Below are 20,412 nucleotides of genomic sequence, written 5' to 3'. Positions count from 1 at the left end.
CATTGACTTGTGTATGGTTGTGTATATTCCCCATGACTTGTGTACGGTTGTGTAGTTTCCCATTGACTTGTGTATGGTTGTGTATATTCCCATTGACTTGTGTATGGTTGTGTAGTTTCCCATTGACTTGTGTATAGTTGTATAGTTTCCCATTGACTTGTGTATGGTTGTATATTTCCCATTGAATGGTGTATGGTTGTGTCAATTCCCATTGACTTGTGCATGGTTGTGAAGTGTCCCATTGACTTGTGTATGGTTGTGAAGTGTCCCATTGACTTGTGTATGGTTGTGAAGTGTCCCATTGACTTGTGTATGGTTGTGAAGTTTCCCATTGACTTGTGTATGGTTGTGAAGTTTCCCATTGACTTGTGTATGGTTGTGTATATTCCCATTGACTTGTGTATGGTTGTGTAGTTTCCCATTGACTTGTGTATAGTTGTATAGTTTCCCATTGACTGGTGTATGGTTGTGTTAATTCCCATTGACTTGTGTATGGTTGTGAAGTGTCACATTGACTTGTGTATGGTTGTGAAGTGTCCCATTGACTTGTGTATGGTTGTGATGTGTCCCATTGACTTGTGTATGGTTGTGTAGTTACCCCTTAATTGTGTATGGTTGTGTAGTTTCCCATTTGTGTGTGTATGGTTGTGTAGTGTCTCATTTGAATTGCAGACCTACCAAGTCCCACGCATTAGGTGTGAGACTCACGCATTTGGGCTCTGTCTCACGCTCACATGCACAGCAACCATTTTCTCACGCATTGGGGCCAGACCAGGAAAAAAAATTAAAATTAACATCATGCATTGCTAAATCACGCTCGTGTGTACAAAAAACGCAATCTACAATGTTTGCACAATCTTCAGATTGCACGCAGTTTATCAGAATCATTATTTTTTTGTACAAGCTTTGTACAAACAGAGCACAAATTTGTATATTGTGCACGCTTTTGCTCTTCCAGCAGGTTCAACAAATTCGGCAGAGCGCAAAACGCTTATTGCGCACAAGTTTTTCCCGATTCGTTTTAGCAAACTCGTTAAATGCGCTCCACTAGCGAAGACACAACAGGCAGAGCAAGTGAGCAGAGGATTTTGGACATCTTTTTTAGTCATTTTTTTTTTAGTTTTGACGGAAATAATCTGACACAATCGTACATCCACATTAACCATCAACATATTCTGTGTACCTCATGTTAGTTTTAATTATTATGAAGAGGTTTTTGATGCATTTTGGAACACTTTTTTGTCCACAATTAAATTTCTGATTTTTTTTTTTATAAAAAAAAATATATATATTTTTTTATCGAAAGGCCTTCTAAAACTGGCAATTTTTTTTATTCGAGGGTGGGGGGGGGGGGGTTGAGCTTTGAAAAATCCCATGCATAGCTGGGCTCTGGACTTGGCATCTCTGAAGTAGGGTTAGTTTACCAATTTTGGATTAATGGGTTTATCCCCACGTCTGAACGTACCCTATGACCATGTCACACTGTTCTTACTCCATGCACTGACCAATGTATAAATGTCCTATTTTCCCTTTCGGTCATTAGTTCTTCTCTAGTCTGCTCTCCTTGACAGACCTTCTGGCTAGCCCAGTGCAAAATAAATGCACTGTGAGCCCAATCCAGTCTTCTTGTTTATTCTTGCCTTATCTTCTCATCTTGACACTTCTCTGGATATGTATCGCTGTATCGCTTCATAAATAAACAGTAGCAGTACTGTTTTAAGCCCAAAGAGCACAGCATAACTGAGTGTACAGTGTACTTAGTACTGTAGTTAAAAACACAATAGTACTGTTTACAATAACACTATGCCTTCGATACCTTCCCTGGGTCGATCCCCGCTCTGCCCCTGGTACGTTCAAAAAGCTTTAACGTCACCACTGTTTCTAGGGGCTCACCCAAGTCAGCCCAAAGTGCCCTGTTTGTGGAACGACTGGGTCACTTGGGGCTGGCCCGAGGTGCATGATGTCACCACAAGAGGGCGAGTGATCGTTCGATAATAGCTCTTGTCAGGGGCTCACCCGACAAAGTTTAGAGCACCAGTAAAAAATATTTGTATAAGACCAGGGAAATCAGTCTGAAAAAGGTGTTAAGTTTTGCATAGGACATTTCATTTCCAGAACTTGTTGAGTTTAGAACAAAGTGAGAAAAAAAAAGAATGTCAACAATCAATTCAAGATTTCACACGTTTGTTAAAATGCGCAGTACATAGTCACCACTAAAATGATGTAAAACAAACCATGCCAACTGTTTATATCTCTATTTAGTAAATTAATAGAAATTAAAATTTGAGGTCCAAATTGATTTAATGTACACCAGTTTAATTAAAGAAAATCAAATCCTGAAGCAGTTTTTTTAAAGAGTTTTAGCAGAGACTTTATCATGAATAAAAGGCTGGCTGAGCTGATTGTGTGTTTTTGGTGTCTTACAGATGATGATGCAGGTGTTAGAGCTGAAGTTTTGCTTTCATGTTATGCTCTCTACCAAATGCAGTTATAGATGGGTACAAGTTGTAGCAGAGGCCACCCTAAGCTGCACTTGATAGATATTCAGGAAAACTGTTGTATTCATTTAGAGTACTCCAGCATGGTGAGTGATCAAATAGTGACATCATCTGAGAGTGGTCTATAGGTGGATTGCACATAGCGTCATCAACCGCAATACTTAATTATAAACACTGGATAAGTGCACACGTGTCCGAGATGCACACAACTCTTGGTCAATACCTTTATACGCGTGCACGATTTTTGATGGTCAATGACATCATGTGCAATCCATTATCTATTGATGAGTGGTGTATTTTACCTTCCAATCAGATCCATGACTTTGGTAACTAGTGGAGATCAACTTTGGTTGTCTCTACTGCAGTCCATCTTCTGCATCATATTGAGAGAGTCCAACTTGTGGAGATTCATCAGGGTCTTGAATTGTTTACATCGTTGGCTCTTGACAGTGAAACGAAATGGTTATTTTTCCAAGTCTATGCATTCATGTATCAGTTTGTTGTAACCATAGAGCACATGAAATTTTGTATGTAGATTCCACTCACTGGTTTAACCACAGAGCTAGGACCCTTTAACTCCCATGGGTCATTAAGGTAATTGTAATGTAAACATTCTTGGGAGAACCCTTTTTCCCCAGACAGTGATTCTTTGCCCAAGGCTATTTATGGTTTCCAGTGTATCAAATTTTCAAACTGGGGTTGCTGGTTTAAGGCTCGGTCACACAGGCCCGATAACGAGAACGAAAACGATACAATAAAAATGCACGCCCTCGATTGGTTGAATGAGCGTGGGCATATTCTGCGTGGAGCAATTCAACCAATCGTGAGCGTGCATTTTTATTGTTATCGTTCTTGTTATCGTTATCGGGGCCTGTGTGACCGGGCTTTTTACACTATATGGTGTATCTTTATATTGTGTGTGAGTATGCATTTACTTGTAAAAGTTGTAGTCACTGACCAGGGTTCATGTTGGAGAGTCATGAGTTTATGAGTGTATTGTTTAAGCTTTTAGTCACTGTACTTTTTTGTTGTGTTACCCATTTTCTTTACACATTGTTTTAGCCAATAGGAGAGTTTTGTAAATGAAGCAGTGATCATGGGAGGGGCTTAGTAGAGCATATAAAAGAGCATGTTTTGCCCAAATCTAAGTGACAGACTTGGGATGCACTCCAAGGAACTACTGGATCTCATCAGGAGAAACAGTGGACGACTGGAGGAGGGAGGACTGGATTGGATCATTGGATCCTTGAGGATTGTTTAGGGAAAGCTCGCTCTGTTTGGGTTAAGGAACAACCCAACACACAGAGACTGTTATCCCAAGGGCTTGCTCCACTAGTAGGAATCCCCTAAACACTGCGCCAGCCACTGTCCTCGCTTTGACAGCCGTTTACTGTGAACTCTAGCCTAGTGGGTCATCACCACACTTAGTCCCACCTACATGTAGTATAATTTCACTAGACAAAACATAATATTGACGTATTGCCCCCTTGATAATGTATACCCTATTGTAAGGTGAATAAATATAATATCTTTGTTTCACTATCTCTGGCAGTGGACACTATTAGTAATTGTCAAAGACTAGCCTTCACAGTTGGTGTATCTCAACATATGCATCAAATAACAAACCTGTGAAAATTTGAGCTCAAACGGTCATCGAAGTTGCAAAATAATAATAGAAGAAAAAGCCACCCTTGTCACACCAAGTTGTGTGCATTTAGATGGTTAGTTTTGAGACCTCAAGTTATAAATTTGAGGTCTCTAAATCAAATTCGTGGAACATTACTTATTTCTCGAAAACTACTTCACTTCAGAGGGAGCCGTTTCTCACGATGTTTTATACCATCAACCTCTCCCTATTACTCGTCACCAAGAAAGGTTTTATGCAAACAATTATTTTGAGTAATTACCAATAGTGTCCACTGCCTTTAAGGAATTCCCCATTTACTCAAGTGTTCAATTTAAATCCTGGTGGTATATTTCCGTCAATTGATGTGGGATAAACTGCAAGTACTGCAGGTTATATAACTTTTAAGTATTCTCTTTGATGTATTCATCAAATATAATCACTAGCCTTAACATAAGCACAGATGCACAAGCATACATGACCCTAGAACCAAATTTTTGAGGAGTTCATGGCAGAAAGGGAGTGGCTAATGCTTGATGCTCATGCAAACTCCAACGTCTCATTACAAAATATGGTGGTGTCTACTAGATTAAACTAGACTTAATTAATTGGGTAATAATACTCTTGTTAAGTGTGTTTTGAGAGATAAAAGCTAGTCTTTGCACCAACTTTGACACGCAAGTAAACACAATATACACCATTAATTTAATTTCAATGACCTAATTTGGAGTAATAATACTATTCTTTATAACTAAGATAAATGTAAGCCTTAACACAAAGCACAGGCGTGCAACCATACATGATATAGGCCCTAGAACTTTGTTCTTACGGCAGAACTTTTGTCATTCTGACAATAGAGGGGGTGCTCAAGATATTCCAGGTACTCATTACAAACTCATTACAACTTTTTTCAGGTTAACCCTAAACACGGACACAAAATGGCCTAACTTTATTCATTTGTCACTCTGGCAATAGAGGGCGTGGTCATCCTAGCGCTACTTCCCGCTACTCTTTACAAACTGTGTCTACTAGACTAAAATGTATCAAAAGATAAATGTATATCCTTTACATTAAACAAGGCATGCAAGCATACATGGTAGGCCTAAAGGCCCTATAACTTCACTTTATACAAAGTTCATTCTTTATGGCAGCACTTTCATCATTCTGACAGTAGAGGGGGTGCTCATGTTAGATATTCCAGGTACTCATTACAAACTCATTACAAACTTTTTCAAGTTAACCCTAAACAGAGACACAAAACGGCCTAACTTTATTCATTTGTCACTCTGACAATAGAGGGCGTGGTCTTCCTAGCGCTACTTCCCGCAACTCTTTACAAACTGTGTCTACTAGACTAAATTTTATCAAAAGGTAAATTTATAGCCTTTACATAAACACAGGCGTGCAAGCATACATGATAGGCATACAGTGCCTATAACTTAAGTTCATTCTTATGGCAGAACTTTCATCATTTTGACAATAGAGGGAGTGCTCATATATATTCTCAGTAAGCCTACTCATTACAAACTTTTTGAAGTATTTATCAATGATAAATACATAAAAACAGATGCAAAAGCATTGGTTACAAGATATAAAGCACATTTTTAAGAGCTCATGGCAGAACACTATTATTTCTTTCAGTTTTGACAATAAAGGAGGTGTTTGATGCTAATTTCAATTCCCACGACTCATAACAAACTTAGGCATACTGATACATGATATATGCTCTGAAGTGAATTTTATCAAGTTTATTTTTATGGTAGAACTGACTTATTAATCATTTATTTACTTTTCTGACAATAGAGGGCACCCTTACTGCTTATAAATGTGACTTCTTGCTACTCCTTGCAAACTTAAGATGGTTTCTATTTTAGACTAATTTTATACTAAATTAATCCGGTCGTTAATGTCAAAGCATTCAGATTAGTCGTTCTACTTGATGTGGTACATGTATGTAGCTAAGTTTTCCAAAGGTCCACGAGTAAAGATTTTTAATATATGTGTTTGAAGAGAAAACCATTTAGCTTTAACAAACAAAAACCTAATTAAGAGAATGTTTGTTGATGTCATTAAAATTGATTTTCATATACCAAAGGTGGTAAAAGAAATGATGTGGGGAGTTCGTGTTTCCACAATTAATAAAAAAAAATGCAAAACTTCTTTGGCTTTTTATTATTATGCCAGTATTTAAGTATTACATTGAAGAAACTTAACATGTCAAACACTGGTCCTTCACAGCCCACGAAAACTTCTGCCCAAAAAAACTTATTGTTTGCATCACTGGCTACGACCATATGCAATACAAGACAGACCATTAGAACTAGATGCCATAGTGGCATCATCACAAAGGAAGGTAAATTAACGTTGACCAACATCAACCAGCACCTATATTATGTTTGGGGTTTTTTTATGAAAAAAAATGAGGAGAATATTGGGAGGAAACTGTTAGTTCTTCGCTTACCTCCATCCATTGAATCTTGAAATGAATGAGCTTACCCAACTGATGATGTGTTCATCTCTTCCATAGACTGGTAGACACTGGCGAAGCACACACCACATATCCATAGACAAAACACACACACACAGTCAATCCATAGACAACACAGCAGACACACGGCATGCAAGTAAGGGTTGAACTTTGTTCATTGAAGAAAGTCTCTTCACATGATAATAGTCAGTGCATGTTACAGAGTAGAGTTTGTAGGTTCATAAATTCAGGCACTTTGAGTTCATAAGAGTTTAGTACAACAAAAAAAGGTTTAAAAAAAAGTTAAGTTTACATTTCCTTGGTTAGGCACAGAGTTCATTATAGGCCTACCAAGGTTTGAAAAGTTTGGTACAATAGAAGAAGTTTAGTCCACATTTCCTTGATTAGAGTTCATATACCAAGTGTGAAGAGTTCGGTGAACAAAGGAAAAATCAGTTCAATTGAAGTACTAATCGCTCATTAGACAAACTGAATTATCACCGTCCTCTCTGAAATTCTTCCAAAAGATCATGTCTGAAGTATTTGAAGTTCATGTTTATTTCTATTTTTGATCTTTGGAAAGAAAATTCGCATGAAGGAACACTACTTGCCCTTGCTGAAACGCTCCCACTACGACTGAGGTCTTGTCGAAACTGCTGACTGTGGTCTCGGCCTCCAGAGGCAATGCGCGTGTTTGAATGCATGCCGTGTGTTTGGTGTCTCTCTCCCCTTCATGCTCGTGTCTCCGCCCGGTCATGTCGTCCGTCTCCGTGCTCCCCTGGCCAGTGGTCGTATTGCTACAGCTACAGTCTTCGGGCAAAACTCCGTGGAATTCGCACAGCCAAGAGTTCCACAACGACGTTGCAGAACTCTCAAAGCCGTTTGCAAACTCAACACAGAATTGTCGCCCAAATTTGAGCAATAAATCTGTTCCAAAGAGTAGAAAATAGATGGCCCCCATCCTGCGGTTCTTGGCCTATATGAGGCCAGTGAAGTTAGTCTAACTGTTGGCTACAGTCTTCAGGCTAAACTCCGTGGAATTCGCACAGCCAAGAGTTCCACAATGAAGTCGGCCGACAGTTTGTTTTGTAAGTTCAAGGTGCAGACGTTCGTTGCCTAGTTCTCAAGGGCACTGCCAAACCTCGTGTAGAACTCTCAAAGCCGGTTGCAAACTCAACACAGAATGTTCGCCCAAATGTGAGCCACATATTCATTCCAAAGAGAATAAAAATGTCCCCTGGCCGGTGGTGGAAAGGTGGAACAACAGTCCGAACATGGGGGTAGACGGGTCCGAGTCACATAAAAATTCAGCTTTCTCCAAAACAAACCCACGTGCGTTTAAAGCACTATAGCTGCAGCACACACACCCTCTTTGTGCTGACACTTTTCTAGAAATGGCATCTCTTCCAAAAAATGAGCAATTCGACAAACCGCATGTTTGCATAAAATAAAGGAAACCCGTTCCGTTATCGCTGGTATGCCGAATTTCGGCCAATCGAATGCCTAGTAAAGGCAAGTGGAAAATAAGCCCCGCCCATTGCTCACTTATGCTGTCACATCTCATACACACACGTGGGTGACAACAACTTTGGCTTGATGTCAAGTTTTCCTGATTTGCATACTAGAACAACAATTATGTAAAGGAATGTGCAGGTGTGCAAAATGTCGTCCGTTAGCTTTTTGGATGTTGAATAGGATTGGGCATGTTGAGATAGCCTATTACATGTAATACACACACAAGCCTCTATAACGGAAAGGTAAACCTACTTTTCTTTACCTACAAATCTTAAGTTCGATTCAATTGCCAGTGTCAATCGTACAACATGCACGCGCTGGTGTTTTGATTATGCCAAATAAATAAGATGACAACCAATATTATGGTAGGCTGCCCACATCACAAGACAACAATAAGGGCATAATAAAGCAAGTAAAGTTATCTAATTTCTAAAAATAAATACAACAATGTTGTATCAGTAAAGGAATGTATATTCAAGTAGTAATACTTTGTAACAAATAAAATCTTAGACGCCAACGATTGTCTGGGAATGAAACTTTTGTGGTTTTTAATGCATCTCACTAAAAAATTCTGCCTTCTTTAATTTTTAGGGAACTAATGCTGTTAAGCATACAGTCACAACTAAATATACCGGTACTTTATTATATAATCCAATGGTTTTTGCCAAGTATTTGTATTTATCTAAGCTCATGTATTGTCTGCTGTGAGGATCCGAAGGCTGGTTGTAATAATCCATCAACAGAGGGCGCTATTTACAATTAACGGTCTCAAAATTTTTGGCAATTTTGGCGATGCATCACCCGCAAATGTACATGTATGCACCTACTATTTTTGTTCACAAATCTAGCCTTTCTTTGTTTTGCCTGTAAGCAAGAAAACTTGCTAAGCACAGAAAAGTATAGCTTAACAGAAACTGGTTACCAGACACAAGGCCACAATTATTTCCATAGCCCCTGAAGAAATTGATAAATTACACAAACTTTTTTCAGGGACAAGAGACTTCCATGTTATTTTTCATGCATCTTCCCCCTCCCCCCTTCCCCAGATTGATGATAAACAATGAGTAAACGTTTACTCAAAATCATTGGGTTTCTTCAAAAGACACAGCTTTGATTAGTCGAGACACAGCTGTGATTAGTCGATAGACCACGTTACCAATTACTTCCCACACACAAACAGAAATTTAAACATAAAACCCCACATTTGATAAGAATTGCACCATAGTTTAATCACTGGTGGAATGAGCTAAAAGGCCAGTGTCCAAACCTGTCCAGCTAATTACAGGTCAACGTCTAGCCAGACTGCGATTGGCCAAATTTTACGAATAATTAGTCACTGAAATGATTGCACCACATTGTCCTTCATGCCAAGTATAAAGATTTGTATCAAATAAATTTGTTTAGCTAACGAGCTCTTCATGCAAATTCAAGAAGTGTATAAATATGATTGTTCAAACCCCCAAATCATTTAGAAAGTTACAAAGTTACCCAATCAGTTTCTCCAGTGGTTTATTTTGTTCAGAACTGTTTATAGACGATGGAATGTGTGATGTAGTTCTTCATGTAGTGGTGCTTTATAATTGTATATCCAAGAACAATAGACCTTTACCATGCTGTCTCCATATTGGTCATGTTTCTTGTATCGAATAACAGTTATGAATGATAATAACAATTTTGCAAATAGGAACCAGACTGGTTTGTTCACCAAGCCTCGGTTTGGTTACATTGACGTCAAGGGGAAAACTTCAACATGGCTGCACCATGATAAAGGTCTATACCCTACTCTTTCTGAATAACAATACAACAAATCACTGTCCGAAATGTTTTCATTTATATGTACGTTTATTTGATATTTACACTTTCTCAATTCCTGCTTTTTGTTTTAACTTCCCACACCACAACGTCCACATTTTACAACTTACAACTTACACACTGGCAATTTTTCTGACAATTTGTATAAAGAAGGACATAGATATAGTCTCCCAACAGAAAGGAGCATCAATGTACAAACACACACATCCACATGTTAACTGTGCTTAGCAGGAACAAATGTCGCTAAGAAACTGTATGCAGGGAACCGATCACAAGCAATATACAATCACATGGCATTTTAGGGAGCTAGTAACCTGTCTATCTGCAAAGCAAAGATTTTTTATGCTTAGTAAATTTGGCTGCTTTTCTTTGGAATTGTGCAGATATGAAAATTTGTCGACCTCCCCAATGTGAATAGGTGGGGAATGGTTCCCTGAAGGTTCATCGACAAACTGTTTTGCGGCCTTCTGTATCTACACCTGTACCGGTCTTAAGTGACCAGGGGTGGATTTCACAAGTTAAGACTTCTTTTATTTCCAGAATAGGTTGAGTTACTCGTCCTCACTTAGGACTAGCCTTAAGTTTTTAATATCTCCAAGGACTAGTTCTAACCTAACTCTTTCTGAATGCTGTAAATCAAGCACATTGTGCAGACAGTATAAGTGCCTATTTTAACGCATTCCTGATTTATCATTCCAACGTACTGATGACTGATATGCAGCAAACATAGTAGTCATCATGTAAAAAAAAAAGCAATCGGTTTGGCGTAAAATTCTGGCAGGAATGTCTTTAATTCTAATGGAACTAATCGACCAGTTTGTACACACTAATATCGAGTGACATCATGCATATCCCAATTTGAAAGTCCAGCCTTAAGCTGTGTTCAAAACGGTGACTTTGGCTACTGCTGTGGCTAGATCAGTGTTGCTGACAGTGTTGAAGAATAGGCAGAGGTGCGCATTCTAGCCGTAGCTGTAGCAAAAGTCATTGTTTCGGACATGGCCATAGTCCATCTCAAAAGTCGATTTTACATGGCTCAATTGTATAACATCATTTTTATATGTTTTTTTTTTATCAATGTTCTTTTGTGCGGACACTATACTAAATAGCTAAACTCTTTTTCTTGGTACCCGAAACAACTTGGCAGGATGGCAGATGAGCTCTTAAGATGTGGGAACATGTTGGCAGCTGCAAACTTTTTTTTGACAGACAAAGTCTTTGAGCTGACATGTCAGTAAATCACAAGGCAATCAGATTTCAGATACATGCAGTGCATATAATTTTATGTACCATGAAATTTTCCCAACAATCTTCAGTCCAACTCAAACCCTATCAATCCATCCACCCCAACCCTTCAAGTATGAAGCCTGGTTCATATTTCCTGCAACAAATTAATCGCAACAGATGAATTGTGTTCAACTAGTGTGAAACATTGGGTGCAAAAACAGCCATGAGACATCAAAAACGCTTTACATTCACAGAAAGTATGAACCAGGCTTAATTCTCTATCGATCCATAGTTGAAGGGTTGGAGCGACCAACACTTCAACTATCACTCATGTTCCACCCCCTATCCTTCCCTATCCAACCCCAGTACACTCTTACCAGCAGTGCAGTGAGGAAGATCTGGCTTTGGAATGCTGGTGATCCTTTGTAAGTCATCGTGGCAAGCATTGCAGAAATGTGTGGTCGACCAAAGCAGAAGAACACAGCAACTGAACAGCAGTAGCGGCAATTGTACTCCAGGAAATCTGTCCCATGCTTTGGACACATCTGGGATCAAACAAATTGGAAAAAAGATGGAGCATTAGTTAGGAGGAATTTGGTTTGATAAACAAAACATTGTTTGCAAAATGTTTTATTCAAAATTGTTCATATCTTGTTAGGTGAAATTCCCTAAATGTTGTATTAACTCTTCTATTTGTCGTAATTAAAACTAGTTGTAACACAAAAAATAGAGACCGTACGCCCACAGTTTTCTGATTTGGAAAGAGGACGCTTGAGGATGCTATTGTGACCTTGTTTTGGGGTGGTTAACATTCACAAATGAATGAACAATAAATGTGTCCATATGATCAAATTAATACTCAAATAAATAATCCATGAAACGGTTAACTATGTAATCAGTAATTCTACAATTATCTCAACAGTTATTTTGACCCTTTGTTCTTTATCATGCTTTTGGCTCAATACAGCTGTCTTTGTATTTGTATGTGGGGAGGGGGGGAATTTTCCCCTTATTCGGGTCTGTGCTTAATGCATTGTCTCACTGGGCACCATTAAAAAAGCAGTGTTGGTCTCCCCGGGTTAAACAATACATAAAAACAAGAAATAAAACTTTGGTGTAAAACCCCCTACCTGAGCCCTGGATACATCTGAGCATGCTCCACACACTAACTCAGTAGGGTCATAGTCACCCTGTATTCCAACCTCTTGATCGCAGCGAGCTTCACCTCCGTAATAAGCCTGAAGAAACCAGGGAAAAACAACCAACATTAACATTGAATGCATTGAATACATAATAACATCAATGCATTATTAAATGCATTTTTAAAATTATGAAACATATTTGCGATGATACCATCTAAATAAATCTCTTTTGATTGATGGCGGTTGTGAGAGGAATGGGAGGACTCAACAGTTGGACTCTATACTCGTCCCACCATCAGGGAAAGAATATACATGCGTCGTTATCAAATTTCGCTCTCAAATGTGCAAAAGGCGTTTTTATCAAAAGAGATTTATCTACATGTCACCGCAAAAATATATCTCATTATCATTCCACCATGCAAACCTTCATGTCTTATAAAACTACATTCAATTGCTGTCTTTGGACCAGCACCATTTTCATAGAGCTGTTTAAACACAACAAAATAGCTAAGCCCAGCAAAATTATGCTTACCGGAATAAGGTTACCTGCACATCCAGCCAGCAACCAACTCACAAGCTCCATCACCATCGGTAGTCCTGCATTCTCTTGACGACGAGCAGAGTACAGCGGCTCTGTTCAGAGCCAACACTCCCACTAAAAAGATTTGCACATGGGTGTACCCTTAAGTTCATCATGTATTTATAGTTTCTTTAAATTTATCCACATCATGCAAAACTTCAAACAATAGTTAAATAAATGTTGTCCAATTGCACAGCATCAATTCAATTCCGAAGACAATGAAAGAAATAGAAAAACTGTAATACTGTTGTTTTGAACCATTAAAGCTTTAAACAAACGTTGCGACTTTTATAACAGCGAGCTAATACACCCAAATAAAAAGTACGGTTCGACAGTTTCAATGAAACTGGAAAAATTTCTTCGACTTCAACATTTTAGTTACAATTTTTTTTAAATAACCATTTCTAAAACAAAATGTCGACAGAGCATGTAGACTACTGTTTCTTTTCCTTGACATACTGTTCTCTTTAGATAGATAACATCAAAGTACCTAACAAGTTCACAATGACAAGTTGACAATTACCCTTTGTGGCAGTTTCTGGGACAAGTCAAAGGGTCATCTTAGCCCACATTTGAAAGTTGGCTGTTAAAGTGACATGTTGCACTAGATCAGGGCCTAATTTCATAGCATTGCTTAGTGGCCGATTTTGTGCTTACTGCGTGATTACCATTTCATAGCGCTGCTAGCCGTAAGCTACCGAAGAGGCATGCTAACCCTCTGGTGCGTACCGCACAAAATTATTGTTAAAGACAGTGGACACTATTGGTAATTACTCGAAATAATTATTGGCATGAAACCTTTCTTGGTGAAAAGTAATGGGGAGAGGTTGATGGTATAAAAAAACATAGTGAGAAACGGCTCCCTCTGAAGTGGTGCCATAGTATTTGAGAAAGAAGTAATTTACCACAAATGTGATTTCGAGACCTCAGATTTAAAACTTGGTCTCGAAATCAACCATCTAAAAGCACACAACTTTGTGTGACAAGGCTATTTTTCTTTCATTATTATCTCGCAACTTGAGCTAAAATTTTCACAAGTTTGTTATTTTATGCATATATGCTGAGTAGTGCTGGGCGAATAGTGAAATATTGTTATTCGGATACCGCTGGCCAACTATCCGAAATTAACCGTATATTCGAATATTTTTTTTCGCCGCTAGAGGGCGCTATTAAAAAAATTAAAAAATAAAAATATTTAAAAAATTTTTTTTTTTGTCGCTAGAGGGCGCTGTTCGTTTGTGAATGAGATCTTCTGGGCGGATTGATATTAGTTTTAGACAGTGTCACTCGGTTCATTCATAAAAATGACCGGATCTAATTTAAAGATGGCGATTTGCTTTTTCTTTTGATCGTGGATGACTCTACGTGAAGGAAAACTTTTGTAATCTTTGAACAAATTACGTCAGAAATGTCATTGTTTTAACTCTTCACGGAGGTGAGCATAGTTATATACTTAATTTATGCTGTTTTATACTGTCTTAATAGAAGTTTCATTTGGATTCAGACAAAACATTCATGTCAGTTGTCGCCCGACGTCCGCGGATATTCGGATATTAAAGAATATCCGGTTACTTGGTTGTAATTACAGAACTATCCGGTTTATAAATAGCTATTCGCGCCCTATGCGGATATCCGGTTAAGAAAAAAAAGGCATTCGCGGTTACGGATAGGAAAACCTATTCGCCATTAACCGGATATTCGAATAATTCGCCCAGGCCTAATGCTGAGATACACCAACTATGAAGACTAGTCTTTGACAATTACCAAAAGTGTCCACTGTCTTTAAGCAGCGTTATGAAGTTAGGCCCTGGTGAGTTGGTCTATGAAAAATGTTGTAACCATTTTTTGTTTAAAAAAAGTAAACCTAAAGTAACCTACAATAATCCACACAAGTATGCCTCAACATTGCCGGTTGTGATCTGTCTTTTACTTCCTGAACTAAAATGGTCCGCCATTTAGTGGAGTAAAAAATTAGACTGAACAAAATGGCATGCCATGTACCATAACCAAGCATGCCAAGTAAAAGGAAAACCATGCAATTTTGAGGCATGTTTGTGTGGGTCATATTCTACTTTTAAAGGTATCTTTCTCACAATATGCATTCTATAACAAACGGTTTCAAAGGCTTTTTCATAGGCCAACACGCCCGATCAAAGGAAACATGTCCCTTTAACAGGAAAACTTTGTGGAATGAAAAGTTCATCAGGTAAGGTGTAAAAATAGTCATGACCCTGGCTATAGCCCTCTAATTCAGATACAGCCTCGTGTCATAAATATTACAAGTGAACAATTAGGAAACCATTTAAAACAAATATTTGTAACTAATTTGGATACGCAATTTTGCAGTGAATACATGTACATGTACTTTGGCTGAACATGTAGTTTGTTTTGTAGTAACATCTCTAAAAAGTTCATGTTCTTAAAATATACAACGTTGTTTTTATTCAACTAATGGAAATTAGTCTTTGTGATTTTATAATTATTATTTAGTTGTTATGATTCAGGGTATTCCAATTTTTTTAAGGAATAATTTGAATAATTTGAATAATTTGAAAACGTTTTTAGAGTCAGCCATCTTGAAACTAAGCCTAACCGAGCCAACAAGTTGGTTACTATGTGGTGTTTGAAGTTTTGCATGGTGTGGAGAATAAGAGTTACTATAAATATGAATAGCCCTGAGTAAAATCTCTTTTGAAGGAGTGGTGGTTCTGAAAAGAGCTGGTTTGGTCTTGATAATTCCAACAGTATACTCTGCTCGTATTCAGGAGAAAGATGAGCAGGAGTATACTGTTTGAAACGCCAAGACCAAACCGGCTCTTTTCAGAGCCACCACTCATTCAAAAGAGACTTTACTCATGGTTGTACCCGCAAGTTTACTATTCATATTTATATTTATAGCTACTTTTACGTCGGTTACTGTTTGGTCAGACCAGCCTTGTCACTGTTACCGTGGTTCAATCAAACGCATGAAAAAAACACTCAACCAATGACCAAAGCTCAAACATGCTTCTGGTTTGGGTAATTAAAAAGCACCCTTAACAACATGATTCTCTTACCATCCCCGATCCTCTCTAAGGGAAACGTGACATTGGTATCAGCCATGTAGCCAGCTCCTGCACTCAATAACCTGCCAAGTGGTGGATGGATGTCAAAGAAGAACACTTGCTTGAGATACATATTGATGAACTTGCCAAAGTGGAACTCATCAAATCTGCAGACCAAAGATAAATTTATTTTGTTATAGGCAATCCACTACAATAGTAATACTAATAACCAGTTTTTATATAGTGCTTTTCACACCCGAAGGGCGTCTCGAAGCGCTTCCAACATTATTACCCCTGGTCACTGGGCTTTAAATCATTTCTTAAACCATCACAGCTCCCTGGGTAGTATACATCCTGTGCAAAATTAATATGCGTTTCTCGCCTAAATCAATCACAAGAACCATCTCTGCTCTCACAGTTACCCATTTACCCCTGGGTGGAGAGAAGCATCTATAGTTATGTGTCATTGCTCTTGCACAAGTGTTACGACCAGGAATCGAACCCACACTCTGCTGAACAAGCGCACCAGAGCTGGAGTTCAGTGCTCCTATCCGCTCAGCCATGACACCCTACAATGTAATGTACATGTAGGGAGCCTACTATGTACCGAACAGGCCTAAAATAAAATAATATAAATTATAATGCATGCTTGTATGCTTCGTTTTTTGAAAGGGCAAGGGCACCAATGAATTGCTCTTTCATAAAGGGAGAACGTACATTGTAGGAGGCAATCACCTTCCTTGCCTCCAAGAAGTATCAGGCCTGCATAATGCCACAAACAAAAGGCTGTGGCAAGATGTTTTCACAGCATCCTTGTCAAGGATGCGTGAACAAATCCTTGACAAAATACAATACAATGCAGATCAATGATAAAATAAATCAAGTACATGTATGTGTGTGCTAACATGCTGTAGGATACATCTTCTTGCTTTGAAAAGCAAGATCTCAATTGAATAGATTTGGCAGAATGTCAATAAGGAACTCCGATTACTTTGTGATACACTAACACTGGAATATTTTACAGTCACAAAGTTGCTCAAGCACAGAGAGACACTCACCATGCCAAATAACTATAAAGCACTGGAGGCCTTTCAAGTTTGTATTTATTATACTACAGTGTTGTCCTTGATGTTAGGGTTAGCCTTTAGTCAAGGCGCACGTGGCACACCGGATGGCACGCACAACCCCAAAAATGTAACGCACGAAAAAAGAATATCACCACGAGCGGCGAAGCTGCGAAGGCAAGCGCCTTTACCAACTCGTTTTGGGGGCCTTATGTTTTTCAATACATTTGCCAACGACTTTGGTGGGAAAAATGCATAATGCATTGCGGCGTGGTGAGTTGCTGGCCAATAAGAAGCCACCATTACTTGCATGACCTCACAAGAACGTTGGATGCAAATTCGTTACATTTTCTCCCACCAAAATCGTTAAGTATTTCAAATTCAACAGGTCACCAATTCTTCAGTTTGAACCCACCACAAACTAATTTGTTATCCTATTTGTTGCATCAGGCCCTGCTGGTATAACACGGGGATTATTACACTAAAAAGATTCATGCAAAGGTACCGCTGACCAGCTTGTGATCGCACAAAACACAACGCACATAATCACACAGTATACAAACGCACCATCCAGCCACACACACAGACATCATTTAAATTTACAGGCCTGTACCCTGTTTATACTTTGCGTGCGACAAACAATGCAAGAAGGGCCTAACGCTATGTTTTTAAAATCAGAGTTGATAGATGACGTTTTACGACCGTCAGCCACCAATAACTACAATTTCATTTGTACTATCCCAGTGTACACAATCAAAACTTATCCCACACACTCAATACATTGATGATGCTTTTATTTCCCTTTTGTTGAGTTATATTAAAAAACATTTAAAAACTTGGTACTCACTATTGTTTTTCTGTCGCATCGCAAGTTTTTTTACTTCTCAATATGTTCAACGCTTTATTTTTTGGTCACCTGGAATGCTCATGACATGTTATTACATTCTGAGGTGAAAGTTTGTTCTTTCATGCATTGAAAACATAAAAGACTTTCCAGCTGTAAAAATAACTTTTCCTGAGAGTTAAATCCTTTGTGATCTGTTGTGGGCGATACCTTGACTCATGGAGAATGGACACATGTGTAGTCCAAAAGTTGCTCTCTACAACCAAATGGCCCCTCCTCAACCATAGAAAAAGTATGTATACTTTTTCTATGGTTGAGGAGGTTGGTTGTAGAGAGCAACTTTTTAAGAAAAGTTTACTTTCTCTTTCTTGACACTTAGTGTTTTGAATTGATATCAAAAATCTTTCTTTTTAACCTAAATAAAATTGTTTAATGGATTTATTTTATTCTGGGGGGTTTCCTGTCTGTAGATTTGTTTATTTACAAATTATTTTACACATGAAAATCTCTTTTCAAATTAAGCGAATTTCCCTTTGAAGTTCTCGCACACGGCGTATCAAAGTGTGCAAAAAGGCGTGACGTAAATACACTTTCGCCCATGGTTTGATAAAGTACAAAATTACAGTTCGGCGCCCCCCTACTGTCCGTCTATATATTCTTTATGTCTGTGATTGCATCAAGAACGCAGAGCTTTTTTTAAAGATGTTTTTTAATCTAACTCAACAAAAAGTAATACAAGCACCATGAATGTATATTGAGTGTTTTGGATAAGTTTAGGGTAGTGTAGTTCAAAGGAATCCTCGGTTATTGGTGGCTAATGGTTGTAAAACTTTCATCAATCAACGCCAATTTCAACATGTGTAGCGTTAAGGAGGCCCAAAATATTAGACCTCTAAGGCTCACGGGGAGCCTTATAGTTTCTAGAAGTACTAAGAATATGGACTTTCAACTTCTCAAATCAGGTAAAAAATAATGTAAATTTTAGTCAACTTTGTGTTCCTATTGTAAGGGAGAATTAAACCCAGGCAGAAGTGCACGGCACTGACTAACATCCTTACTGTTCACCAAAATCACCATGGTAACTTGAAAAAAAAATAATAACAATACTAATAAAAAGTGTGAATAATTACTGGCTTTCAAATCTGATTTTTTATTTATTTATTTTTTTTTTCTTGATATTTAAAATAAAGCGTATAAATAAACTGTGATAATTGAATCAACAAGCTGATGTTTAAACTTTAATATTAATAACAATATTGATATGACTATGAGGGTTAAAAATTAAAATCTCCAAAAATATAAGAAAATCATATTTATAAGGCACTAGCCCTATATAGGCCTCTTTCTCTGTACACAGGAACAGAGCCCTAACTGTTTAGGCCTGTTTCTGGGGCGGAAAAATTTCACAGCTTCATAACTTAAATCTTACCTGCAACAAGCCCCTAATTTTCAACAGATTCACATTCCATGGCGGCATATATTTTTTTGCGGTGGGTTTTGGTCCTCATATATTCCTCACAAATCCCGCCATTTTCGTGAAATAATGCAGCTTCCAACGTTAAAGAATTCCCCACGTGTGTGCTTGCGTGTGTGCGTTTGTGTTCATGTTTGTGAGTGCGAGCGCCCATTGTGCACACCTAAATAAAAATAATAATGCAAAATAAAAATAAAAATGAAGTGAACGTGACGCTTGAGCATATGGTGTCCTCAAAGAGCAGTCAAAATGTACGCAAATGTACGCGTACGCATGGAAAACAACTGTGAGCATTGATCAAAACAGGAATTCTTTAACCTTGGAAGCTGCATTATTTCACAAAAATGACGGATTTGTGAGGAATAGAATGTGAATCTGTTGAAATTTGTGGCTTGTTGCAGGTAAGATTTGAGTTATGAAGCTGTGAACATTTTCCGCCCCAGAAATGTACCCTGATGTCCAGGACGTCACTGTAGTACAAAATGAAAGTGTAAGGCCGCCAGGGCTAATAAGGCGCATGGCTTCTTTCCTGTACTTTTTTTTCAGAATGTTCAGAAAAATATTCAGTCACATGATTTGATTATCATGAATTGTGAATTGAAATAGTGTTTAATGATACTTTTTCGGTGGGCAAACATTTTAACAAGGCCTCAACATATGACATATTTTTGTAACTTGTTTGTAGAAATGCCTAAAGGCTAAATTACCAAACTTTTTGCATTTACACAATACAACTTACAACTACAAGTGCAAGTATTAAGTAATAAGTAACCACAAAATAAACACAACATTACGACTGCAAGAGACTAATCACAACTTGCGCATGCGTATTTTAATCACAACCACTCGTGGTTTAGCTTCATACGTCGTGTTGGTTATATGCCTCGTTTTGTCACATACATGTACCTAAGTGTTTTTTCTAAGTTTTGGTCAATGGAGAGGAGACTCTTTGCTTGGCGCATAAAACCACAAAATTTTTATCTAGGCACTGTTTACATCGCACACAGAGAGGTAAAGGATTTGTCAAAGATTTTAGGGACACCACAGAAACAGGACCACCTACGATATTATAACTCCATCAACAAATTATCACGAAATAGGTGCTGCATAAAAACCCATTC

At 38.1% G+C, this 20,412-nt stretch overlaps 1 long non-coding RNA gene and 1 pseudogene across 2 annotated transcripts in view; both read right to left on the bottom strand.

Moving 5' to 3' along the window:
* Positions 1 to 7,963, bottom strand: part of LOC139936723 (uncharacterized) — a 105,990-nt gene extending 98,027 nt beyond the window's left edge. For both annotated transcript variants that reach the window (XR_011786005.1, XR_011786006.1), the window contains exons 1-2: positions 6,619 to 7,963; positions 2,801 to 2,940 (exon numbers count right to left, since the gene is read on the bottom strand). This is a non-coding gene — a long non-coding RNA (uncharacterized lncRNA). The remainder of the gene's footprint in view (positions 1 to 2,800; positions 2,941 to 6,618) is intronic.
* Positions 7,964 to 8,680: 717 nt separating this feature from the next.
* Positions 8,681 to 20,412, bottom strand: part of LOC139936420 (uncharacterized) — a 35,235-nt pseudogene continuing 23,503 nt past the window's right edge.

Source organism: Asterias amurensis, chromosome 4 (assembly GCF_032118995.1).
Source record: "Asterias amurensis chromosome 4, ASM3211899v1".
Lineage (NCBI taxonomy): Eukaryota > Metazoa > Echinodermata > Asteroidea > Forcipulatida > Asteriidae > Asterias > Asterias amurensis.
The sequence above is the reverse complement of the archived record's forward strand: the minus strand, read 5'-3'. Positions and strand labels throughout refer to the sequence as shown.